We start from the raw sequence: 12729 nt of genomic DNA, 5'->3' as shown, positions 1-12729 counted from the left end.
AACGTCTGTCTATTTGAGAAAAAACATAATTGATGAAATAGCGATATCCTATCTAAATATTAAACTTATTTTTAAATTCAGTTTTTTAAATACAATTTTACGGTAACCAAATATCTCTTTTTAAATCTTAGGATTGTTTTATATTTTCAGTCCTTGACACGTAAACTGCTGTTTTGATAAGAAGAAAAGGATAAAATTACACAAAATAGAAGTCTTCATGATTTATTAATGAAATTGAGGATTAAACGTCCTTTGAACACACATGATAGAAAGATAGTCAAAGTGGTAAACAATTAATGTTAATCGGACTACTTTTTTTATCATCTAATAATTTCAAAGTTTACAATACTTCTGAATCGAGATTCTTTTTCCGATTAAAGTGTCCAAATACAATTCTGAGCGTGTACGCATGCACGTTATGTATACTTAATTTCTTGTTTGGCCTACATTAATGATATTTCTATCCCTAAAATGAATGTGACTGCAATTAAAAAAGAAAAGAAATGTTGTGCTTGATCGTTTTCATGAGACAAAGTTCACATTTTTATAATTCATACAAACCTGCAGCGTCCACTCTGCTTTTCAAAATGCAACTGTTCACAAAAACAAGAAAAGCGTAGTATTCGAATTTCAGCGTCATGTTTGCAACCTAAAAGATAACACTGAAATGTTGGTACATTTGTTAAAAAAAATAAAAAGACATAAATAATACAGAATTCCATGGAAAGTCCGTAATCAAATCGGAAATTCAAGAGCTCAAACACATGAAACGAATGGATAACAACTGTCATATTCCCGACTTGGAAGAGGTATTTTCTTAAACATTGTGTTTTTATATGAGCTTTTTGTGGATCGAAGTATTGTTATATATATTTATTTTGCATTGTGAGTAAAAGGTTGTAATCCACACATCTACCTTCGTTTTTTATGTATCTGTATCTGTATCTGTATAGTACTGGAAATGAACTCAAAATACTGAGTTAAACTTATCCAGGAAGTTTGTGTGCGCCCCTGATGTAACTTGTCGCGCGATATAACTGCCTTAAAACTTTCCACAGTTCAATTACAGTTCTTGGCAGTATGTGGTAGTAAGTTCCAATAAATGATAATTGTGGAAAAATCGAATTTTTATAATTGCCAGTATTTATTGGTAAAAGTTTTATTTGTTTGACGTTTGAAGTTCTGGATGGTCTATTATTGAATTCTATGTGTTGATCAGTGGGGATGGCTACCAGGTCGTTCACTATTTTGTATTTCGTAATAAATTTTGACCCAAGAAATTAACAGCCTTCGTGTTTTAAAGGTAAATAATTACATAAGATGTATGTTTCATTATAACATTGTATAATACTTTATTCTGATTGGCTAATCGCACATCACATGTTATTCCTTCAGCAATTGCATACCTCAATAAAAGTTATCATCCATGATAACACTTGGTCACACAATAAAGTGCACTGGTGAATTAAATTTAAAAATATATACAATTCGTGTTTCTGTGATCATAGCTAACAAATGTAATTATAAGTATTGAATGCTTCTTTCTGTAAATTCAAAGGGTTGTAAAAGCGTTGACCGCTTCTGCGCTTCATACAAAATGTACTTTGGTCATCGCTTTTACACCCCAATGAAGTTACAAAAAGAAGCATTCAATTCGTAAATATTAATCCGACAAAACAAGTACTTATTTTTGTCTATTAGGAAGCCACAGCACGCCTCCGGGTTTGGGATTTTCTGGCTGAATAAAAACCCAATCGTGACCTTGGGTGTTATCTACTCTTTTGTCGCATTGTTGTCTATTTACACATTTTGCGTTTCCATTCACAAGTTTATTTAAAACAGAAAGTAGATCGGAGCCAATTTATTTCTTTGAAAGTAATGCTTGGACACAGGATCTATACTTTTCAAAGTTACGAAATGAAAATAGAGCGCAAATTGCTTTATTTTTTATTGAGGGAGGATACTTTCTCGACAAAAGTTGATAATGTGGTGATGAAGCCAAATCTATTTCTATATATTTTCGGACTTGATAAGGGTATTGTTTTGTTACTGTACTGACGTATCGCTTATATGCATTACATCAGATTTCTTTTTTTTTCTTTCAAAGTTACAGTAAATAGGTGAAATTAGGAATTACACGTAATTACTAAACATGTCAGTAAATACCTGTAATCACTAGTCAATTTAGTAATTACATGTATTTACTAGTTGTTTCAGTGATTACAAGTATTTACTTATTTTTTTTGTTGTTGTCATTTTTACAGCTATTTACTAACTTCATGTTTTGGTTTAAAAATTAAAGACTTAATTCAAGATATCAAATAAGAAAGTAAGGGGTAAGGATTTTAGGGGCTTACTAAAAGGATCAAGGATTATAGGGCAGATTAAAAGTGCATACTCTTTATTGTTTGTGAATTGAATCTGGAAAATGATTGTTTTATAAGTTTTGAAACTCCCTAAGAATCATTTCAGCATTCAAGACAATGATATCAAACCAAAATTGAGACATACATTTTTGAGAAATTCATAGGCAACTTAGCCAGCTCTTTTTTTAAGAAAGACATTAGATTATGGCAAATTTGGTTAAATGATCTTGAGAATTCTTAAAATCTCATAATTTTGTTATATTAAAATCTCCATCAGGCATACTCTGCATATCAACTTGTCCTATGACATGAGTTAAATTTCTTTTACAAAATATGTTTAACTACGATTTTTTTTTGTCACACATTTGCGATGAAGCTGACATTCTTCACAATCAAATTTATACAAATTAATGGCGTTAAGAGTCACATTTTCATATTTCCGTGTTTTTATGAGTTTTTCAAGACCTCAAAACTGAAGCTTATATACCTGCAACAACATTTTATCATCGTTTCTTCCTGTATAAGAATGATCTTTTTGTGGATTGAATAAGTCAACTAAATGGTCCATCTCTTTTTTAATACTTTCAATGTTGACATTTTTTTCCTTTTCGTCGAGCCTGCGTTTTTTGTCGCAAAAGCGAACCAACATTAATTCCGTCAACAGCGGCGTCCACAAATATTCGCTCTGTGGTTAAAGTTTTTTTTTTAATTTTGATAACTTTCTTAAATTATCCTGGATTTCTATCAATATTGAACAGAAGCTTGTTTATGATCATATTAAGATAATATGTAGAAGGTTTAAAAAATCATTTTAAAATCAGTTATTACTGGTAATTACTGCATTGTACTGGGCAGTTTTAGGAATTAAAATTGAGAAAGGAAATGGGGAATGTGTCAAAGCGACAACAATCGACCATAGAGCAGACAACAGCCGAAGGCCACAAATTGGTCTTCAATGTAGTGAGAATTCCCGCACTCGTAGGTGTCCTTCAGCTGGCCCCTCAAAAATATGTATACTAGTACAGTGATAATGGACGTCATACTAAACTCCGAATTATAAACAAGAAACGAAAATTAAAAATCATACAAGACTAACAAAGACCAGAGGCTCCTGACTTGGGACAGGCGCAAAATTGCAGCGGGTTTAAACATGTTTATGAGATCTCAACCCTCCACCTAAACCTGTAGCCAATGTAGAAAAGTAAACGCATAACAATACGCACATTAAAAGTCAGTTCAAGAGAAGTCCGAGTCCGATGTCAAACGATTTAACAAAAGAAAAGAAATAAAATGCCAATAATAAATAAATAACAACAGACTAATAGCAGTTAACTGACATTACTTGTATTTATTAAGTGCCTCGCGAATTACATGTAATTCCTAAATTTTAGTGATTACATGTAATTTTTAATTCACCGATGTACTGTAACATATATATATATATATATATATATATATATATAATATTTTTAAATTTGCAAACTACATTTCACATCAAATAATAACAGTTCGTTAAAATATTGTCACTAGCGCTTTCATGCCTTCTGGCAATCTTCAGGCGACGTTTTAACAATGTCCTTGACGACACTGCCGTTGGTAACGTTTATTACGTTACAATAACGATAAGGGGAGATAAATCAAACGTGTTTAAGTAGATCCGTTTAATTTTGGCTGAAAGTCCTTTATAAAGTGTGCTTCCTTTGCCAGTCTTTTATATTTGTTCGATTCGTTCATTTTATAGAACGGATATACGGTAAATTTTCCACTACTGCACGTTTCGAAATGTTCGCTCACATCTTGCATTCGTGTGGATGGATCTCGTATCTGTTGTCTGTGAACACGAACTCTTTGACAAATTGAGTTACCAGTCTGTCCGATGTACCATTCCTTGCAAGTGCTGCATACAATACAGTAAATAAGGTTTACCGTTTTGCAATTCATGTCTGCATTTGGAATAATGGTTTGGCCGTTTTTCAATGTTATTTGCGGGCCGGTTGCCATGTATTCACAAAGACCACATCTAGGGTCATTACATTTTGAAACGTTGTATTGTATTCCATTTGGGTCATAAAACTTAGCCCTTGTTAAAATCTTTTTAAGATTTAAAGGCTGTCTTTTACTTTTCAGGAATTTTTCTGTAGGGAAAAGCTTTTTTAATTTTTTCGTTTTTTGTAAAACTGGCAAATTTGCTTTTATGACGTTGAATATGTCAGGATTGTACGGGTTATGAGTGCTAACAAACGGGATAAGTTCTGTATTACTCTCTTTACGTGCTGTGGACCTGAGTTCCGTCATTGGTATAGCTTTTGCCTTTTCTATTCCCTTTTCTATTAGTGGGTTTGGATAGTTTTGTTCTTTCAAAAACACCTTTAGTTCATTCAAACGTAATTCCTTCGTGAAATCATCACTCACAATTGTACATACACGTCGTGCTAGACAAAACGGGATGTTTCTTTTCGTATGTGAAGGATGGCATGAATGAAAATTCAGGTATTGGTGGGTGTCCGTCTTCTTATAATATATATCTGTGGTTAAGGTTGTTCCATTCTTTAATATTAAAATATCTAGAAATGGGATTTCTGGAGGATAAAATGTATCAACAAGTTGAAAGTGAATTTGATACAGCTTTTAAAGTATACATAAAATCGGAATGGAAGCGATTCTTAGACGACTGTTTTATCATTTTAAACAAAAGTCACAATTTAGAGAAGTTTCATAGTCTGATAAACACATTACATCCTTCGATTAAATTTACCATCGAATCTAGCGAACAAAGACTGACATTTCTAGATATTTTAATATTAAAGAATGGAACAACCTTAACCACAGATATATATTATAAGAAGACGGACACCCACCAATACCTGAATTTTCATTCATGCCATCCTTCACATACGAAAAGAAACATCCCGTTTTGTCTAGCACGACGTGTATGTACAATTGTGAGTGATGATTTCACGAAGGAATTACGTTTGAATGAACTAAAGGTGTTTTTGAAAGAACAAAACTATCCAAACCCACTAATAGAAAAGGGAATAGAAAAGGCAAAAGCTATACCAATGACGGAACTCAGGTCCACAGCACGTAAAGAGAGTAATACAGAACTTATCCCGTTTGTTAGCACTCATAACCCGTACAATCCTGACATATTCAACGTCATAAAAGCAAATTTGCCAGTTTTACAAAAAACGAAAAAATTAAAAAAGGTTTTCCCTACAGAAAAATTCCTGAAAAGTAAAAGACAGCCTTTAAATCTTAAAAAGATTTTAACAAGGGCTAAGTTTTATGACCCAAATGGAATACAATACAACGTTTCAAAATGTAATGACCCTAGATGTGGTCTTTGTGAATACATGGCAACCGGCCCGCAAATAACATTGAAAAACGGCCAAACCATTATTCCAAATGCAGACATGAATTGCAAAACGGTAAACCTTATTTACTGTATTGTATGCAGCACTTGCAAGGAATGGTACATCGGACAGACTGGTAACTCAATTTGTCAAAGAGTTCGTGTTCACAGACAACAGATACGAGATCCATCCACACGAATGCAAGATGTGAGCGAACATTTCGAAACGTGCAGTAGTGGAAAATTTACCGTATATCCGTTCTATAAAATGAACGAATCGAACAAATATAAAAGACTGGCAAAGGAAGCACACTTTATAAAGGACTTTCAGCCAAAATTAAACGGATCTACTTAAACACGTTTGATTTATCTCCCCTTATCGTTATTGTAACGTAATAAACGTTACCAACGGCAGTGTCGTCAAGGACATTGTTAAAACGTCGCCTGAAGATTGCCAGAAGGCATGAAAGCGCTAGTGACAATATTTTAACGAACTGTTATTATTTGATGTGAAATGTAGTTTGCAAATTTAAAAATATTATTATATACATTCTGTACACCGTGTTTATTTACTTTTGCTATATATATATATATATATATATATATATATATATATATATATATATATATATATATATAAATATATATTAAATGACTGAATAAATAGTCAACGAAAAATCTTACGGGGCGATGGATCATATAATATGATTCAGTACACTACAAAACATAATATATAACAAGTCTAAAAGGGTACAACATCACCAAAAACACAATAAAATGAACAATATGTTAGATATTTCGGATAACAGATATCCTTCCTCGGTAATAGCACGATGACAAATGAATCATGTCAATTCAAATTAAGACTCTATCAAAATCTTGAAATTTATACAATTTAAGCAAGCTCTGGAACAATTTTAAAATTTCCAAACACGGCGCAAAGACTACAAAGATATGCCAAAATAAAAATAGTTATTTCCGATGTGAACTGGCACAAGTCTAAATTCCCAAAGGTGGTGATAGTTGACATGTTTAACCACCGCGTGAAAATACAGTCCCAACAGACTTGCTCTAAAAGTTTTTGGATAAGAAAGCTCAGGACAGTTTCCCCAGAGGGCATTAATGAAAAAACATAGAAGAGTTACTCATTTTCCCTACCATCACTAATTTCCTGCCATCACTTGTGTCCAGTAACTCCGGCTTCCGTACTTGACTCTTACACTTTTCAGAAATGTTTGAATTATAATAGTTTTAATTTAGTTTTACAGTTGGCAGGGATGTGTAAATACATAGCCACGTTCTATTACTTAACCTTAGTAAAAAATTATAACTAATTTTTCTTATTGTAGTAGAGTGATTTTTATGATAATTTTATATATTGTAAAAATCATCGATTTAATTACTATAGTTATCAGTGTATATAAAGTGCGAATCCAGCTAGTTCATTTTTACTGTTATATGCGGGTATGTCTATTGTAGAATAAAGGATCATGGGAAAACTGTATTTGTTTATGTTTTGAAAATATCAAGTTAAATGGTTTGAAGATAAGTTTTAACATATTTTCATTGTGATATGTCTTTATAAAATACAAACATAGCATTAAAGTTCAAATAAGTGTTATAAAAGCATCATAATATAGCATATCGATTATTGAAAGCGATCCATTTTAGCTATAGATGCGATGAATTATCACTGTTAGTGCAGTCATTATTAATGTAGAATTTTCAAAGATGCGAGGAATTTTATTGTAGAATTATGTGATAAATGCACTTGCAACAAACGAAAAAACTTAGTTGATGACTTTAGGATTTATGATACATGTATTTTCAAATTGAAATACAAACTCCTCAATCATTCTTCATCAAATATATAGCTTTTCAAACTTGTAACAAAAGCGATTCTCAAAATGAAAAATTCTAGATCCGCGAATGGATACTACCGCAGAGGTAAAACCATACACATTTGGGTTATTGTACACGAAATGATTGCTACAATTCATTTTTGTTGATTTTAGACCCTTTGGAACTCTATGTGGGCTGTTTCAGCAACTAGACAAAAAATCCCCAAACTAGATACACGGTTAGATTCAGCATGTCAACGAATCCCAAATATCTATATTAAAGGACTTTTGTCTTTAAATTTGGACCCCTCAAAATTGAAAAAGGGACCAAAAATATAAAAAAATGCATGCATCGGATACATTTGTTATTGAAGGCATGACTGTAACAATAGGATTGATATACACAAATATCTTATTCTGGGGGTCTCATTGGGGAGGGGGGTTCTGATCCCGGATCCCGCTTACTGTTTTGGCAGATTCCCGTATTCCGCTTATTGTTTTGGCAGATTCCTGTGTCCCGCTAGACTTCATTTCTCGTTTTTCACGACACAATCATTTGACTTTCACCTGTCACGCTTGCAAAAAATCCGCAATCCGGCGTCACGCTTATACCCAAATGCGACCCACTATTTTACTCTATTCTGATTCATATTAAGCCCATTATACATATATTAAAAAAGTAGTGTGGATTTTTTGATACCTTTTTATCCCGTCTCGTTTCGTTTTTGAGCCATATATAGATGTCGTATGTGACAATGAGACATCTCTCCATCCGAGTCACAATTTATAAAAGTAGACCATTATACGTAAGCATACGGTCTTCAACATGGAGTCTTGGCTCACACCGAACAGCAAGTTATAAATGGCTCCAGTGTAAAACCTTTTAAACGGGAAAACAAAGATTCAATCTATATCAAGATGTACGTAATTAGTGGTGAAGTGTCATGGAAATGGATAAAAAAAAATAAGGATAAAGATCCCTATACGCTTTATAAGAAACTAAATGGAATACATTTGAAATAAATGTTATTTTTATTGAATTTATTAGAGTGTTTTAAAACCAAACTTTCCTCCGTAAGTTAAATTTTATCAAATTTTTCTCTTACTTTAGCTATTGTTTGAGCAAGTCGGCTAAATTAAGGCCTTACAGCTAATTTCATAATGCATGCAAAGCAAAACTTTGGTTGGCTTGCTTGCTTTGTTTGTTTAATTGTTTATACAAACTTTGTAAATGAGATTGACATTTTTAAACAATATGATTAGGCATATGATAGTTTAACCTGTATTTTTAATATTTGAATTAAATTGGGTGTTATCATAACGATTATCCAATAAAAGAAAAATAAGCAAGTCAACTAAAGTCTTGCTCTACATGCTTAAAGAAATGAGCTGTAATAGATAAAAAAATAAATAAATAATTATACAGTGAAAATGCACCGCATATACAGTACTAATGATTCGCTCCACAGTAAAAATGAAAGAATAGTATCATTATTCGACAGTAAACATGACTAGCATTACGAAATCATCATAATTAAATATGAAGAAACTGAATGACAAAACATATTCTACGTTATACAACTTTATTAATTGTATTAAAATGAGTATTTTGTACTGCAACAACATCTTACCTGTTAGTTATAAAGCACCTGCACGATCTGTTCGTGAAATGTCATAAATATTCACCTATTTTGGTATATATTTCAAAGCTGGATGGCTTTAGGCGCGATAAAACCCCGCTCGCATCTCTTACTTTGTTTTATTAGTATTATGTATTTCTGAACATATACATTTTGACTAATTTTCTTCATTTTCTTCGAAAGTAAAAAAAAGTTCGTCTGTTTATTTATCATTCTACATTAGACATTTATGGCATATACAGTAAAAATGATATTTTAGGATCCGCACTTTACATACACTGGTTATTATAAAGCTTAATTACATATTTTGAATATTGTATATTCAGTTTGAATTATTACTTGCAAACCTTACTTTTATGTATAGTAATATTCACGTTATTTTCTATGAATATTCATTAGGGATTTACTTGAATCATTGTATTTGATTGGCTGTTTATATTTCGCGGTTAAGTTTAATTTCCTTTGTTTTGTACCTGTTCATTTCCACGGGACGATAGCCATGACAGTCCATTGAATTTATGTCTGTTTATCTTGACCAGATAGTTTACCTGTAAACCTTATATATTTTGGACAACATTATTATAGAATACTGTAAGTTACTTCTTTATTAACATTATTTATATTTTTCACGTAAATGAGATTCTAGTAAAGTTTCTATTTTGTTTTGTAACGTTCTCCTCATATCGCATGTATGTAACACAAGTACACGAGATGTACAAGAGAGTATTTTATTACGCTATTTGATTATTGTCATGAATAGTCTATATTTTATAAATGGCGGCTTATTAAGTGAAAGACGGAAAAGTGTTTCCATTTATATAAAGTAATAGTTTTGCAGTAAATAGTTTTTATCAAGTACAAATATGAATGAGTAAAGAATATTAGTTACGTTGTAAATTTTTATAATTAGAGTCCGAGTATTTATGTTCGTATTTTGGTTTCAGGACTCCATGTAATTTAATTATGTAGAACACATGATTGTGTGATGTTTATATGATGTGCCGTTAACCGTATCAGTACAACTCACTCCACAAGTGGTAATAGTATATTTATTTATAGTTTAGCATTGTTTATATTGTATTGTAAACATGACTTACCTCCCGTTAGTTTGGAGCTTTTAACGAATCGATAATATTGACATCATAACTCTTTATGATTATTAGGGTCCCGCCAAAGGCGGTCCCCTATAGTGATCAGTCTGTCCGTCCGTCCATCCGTCCGTCCATCCGTCCGTCCATCCGTCCGTCCGTCCGTCCGTAACACTTTGTGTCCGCTCCATATCTAGAGAACCATTATGATTTCATACTTTATACTTTACATGTTTATTAACCACCACCAGAGGGTGAGTCATGATGTATGTACAGCTTCCTAGATCAAAGGTCAAGGTCAAAAAACTTTGGTTTCAGCTGACAACCCTGTGTCCTGTGGTGAAGATCGTGTCCGCTCTATATCTTGAGAACCGTTATGATTTCAAAGTTTATACTTGACATGCATATGAACCAACACCAGAGGGTGTGTCATAATTTATGAACGACTGCCTAGGGCAAAGTTCAAGGTCAAAAACTTTGGTTTCAGTTGACAACCCCATGTCCTATGGTAAAGATTGTGTCCGTTCTATATCTTGAGAACCGTTATCATTTCAAAGATTATACTTGACATGTATATAAACCAACACCAAAGGGTGTGTCATAATTTATGTGCAACTTCCTAGGTCAAAGGTCAAGGTCAAAAACTTTGGTTTCAGTTGACAACCCCATGTCCTATGGTAAAGATCGTGTACGCTCTATATCTTGAGAACCTTTATCATTTCAAAGTTTATACTTGACATGTTTATAAACCAACACCAAAGGGTGTGTCATAATTTATTTACAACTTCATAGGTCAAAGGTCAAGGTCAAAAACTTTGATTTCAGTTGACAAACCCATGTCCTATGGTAAAGATACAATTCTTTAATGCACATTATTCACAGCGGGGCCCACAGAGATGGCTCCCATTTCAATGATATCTAGTTATATTTGCAACTTTATGATTGTTGTATGATATTATGTAGTTAATTATTATACGTATTATATATTTTAATGAAGTCATTATTAATAAATGTAGATGTAACATTTATTATATACTGTTTGTAAGGTAAACCAGTATTAAATACAAATACACAGTTACACGAAAATACATATTACTTTCCGATTTAGTGTATAGACAAAGGTCAAGCTATCGTAAAAGTACACGTAACACCCGATGTCAATTTCATTGAATGTAAACACTGAACATTTACTACTTGCAATACATTTAACTTGCTACTTAGTTAATAACAGATAACTATACTATTTATTATAATTCTGTATTATATAACCTGTGATATTCGTAAAAGTATATATATTTATGTTATATGAAATAGCTTGTTATTTTTATATGTTGTATTGCTATTTCAGACTTGTTATTTATATACTGGTACAATAAAGAATCAGAACCTTAAGCTCTCGTTGGTGTTATTCGTTATCATAGAAAACCACCTACTACATCAAATTACTATATATTTGGGTGCTTAAATACGCAGTCTCTGTTACAATTTTTCTACCGTTGTCATATTTTAAATATTATACCAGCTTAGATCGGTCAGGACTGTTTATTGGGACTGTATTTCCACGCGGTTGTTAAACATGTCAACTATCACCACCTTTGGGAATTTAGAGTTGTGCCAGTTCACATCGTAAATAACTATTTTTATTTTGGCATATCTTTGTAGTCTTTGCGCCATGTTTGGAAATTTTAAAATTGTTCCAGCGTCTGCTTAAATTGTATAAATTTCAAGATTTTAATAGAGTCTTAATTTGAATTTACATCATTCATATGTCATCGTGCTATTACCGAGGAAGGATATCTGTTATCCAAAATATCTAACATATTGTTCGTTTTATTGTGTTTTTGGTGATGTTGTACCCTTTTAGACTTGTTATATATATAAATATATATATATAGAGATAAGACCGTTGTTTTTCCCGTTTGAATAGTTTACACTAGTAATTTTGGGGCCCTTTATAGCTTGTTGTTCGATGTGAGCCAAGGCTCCGTGTTGAAGGCCGTATCTTGATCTATACATGTAATGGTTAACTTTTATAAGTTGCTATTTGGATGGAGAGTTGTCTCATTAGCACTCGTACCACATCTTCCTATATCTAATTACATGATTTATTCTGAAATTTATGTTGAATACAAAACCGCATACCGATTATCATACCTTATTTTTGTGATTTTTTTATGATAATCAATGAAAGTATCAAACCGGTTTTTTTTTCTGTCGAAAAAAAAGTCTTTTGTAAATCTATATATAACTCACACCACCAAAATAGTAGGCATTGCCCAAATAATGCTATACTAGTCGTTATAGTTTAAAATTCGATACTATAGAAGTTTATTTATGAATAATTTAATTTTAGATGTAACGCGTCTTCTGATTGGCTGACGTTATTTTGTTATGAGCCCATAGACATAATTTAGTCATGTGACCGTGACGTCATCAACGTTT

The 12729-nt window shown here is 32.2% G+C and overlaps 1 long non-coding RNA gene across 1 annotated transcript; it reads left to right on the top strand.

Moving 5' to 3' along the window:
• Nucleotides 1–9685: 9685 nt before the first annotated feature.
• LOC143043616 (uncharacterized) lies at nucleotides 9686–11712 on the top strand. Its single transcript, XR_012968503.1, has 3 exons — nucleotides 9686–9790; nucleotides 10144–10236; nucleotides 11636–11712. It is a non-coding gene; the product is annotated as an uncharacterized LOC143043616 (long non-coding RNA).
• The last annotated feature ends 1017 nt before the right edge of the window (nucleotides 11713–12729 follow it).

The sequence above is a fragment of the Mytilus galloprovincialis genome, chromosome 8 (genome assembly GCF_965363235.1).
Source record: "Mytilus galloprovincialis chromosome 8, xbMytGall1.hap1.1, whole genome shotgun sequence".
NCBI classification, from domain to species: domain Eukaryota; kingdom Metazoa; phylum Mollusca; class Bivalvia; order Mytilida; family Mytilidae; genus Mytilus; species Mytilus galloprovincialis.
The sequence above is the reverse complement of the archived record's forward strand: the minus strand, read 5'-3'. Positions and strand labels throughout refer to the sequence as shown.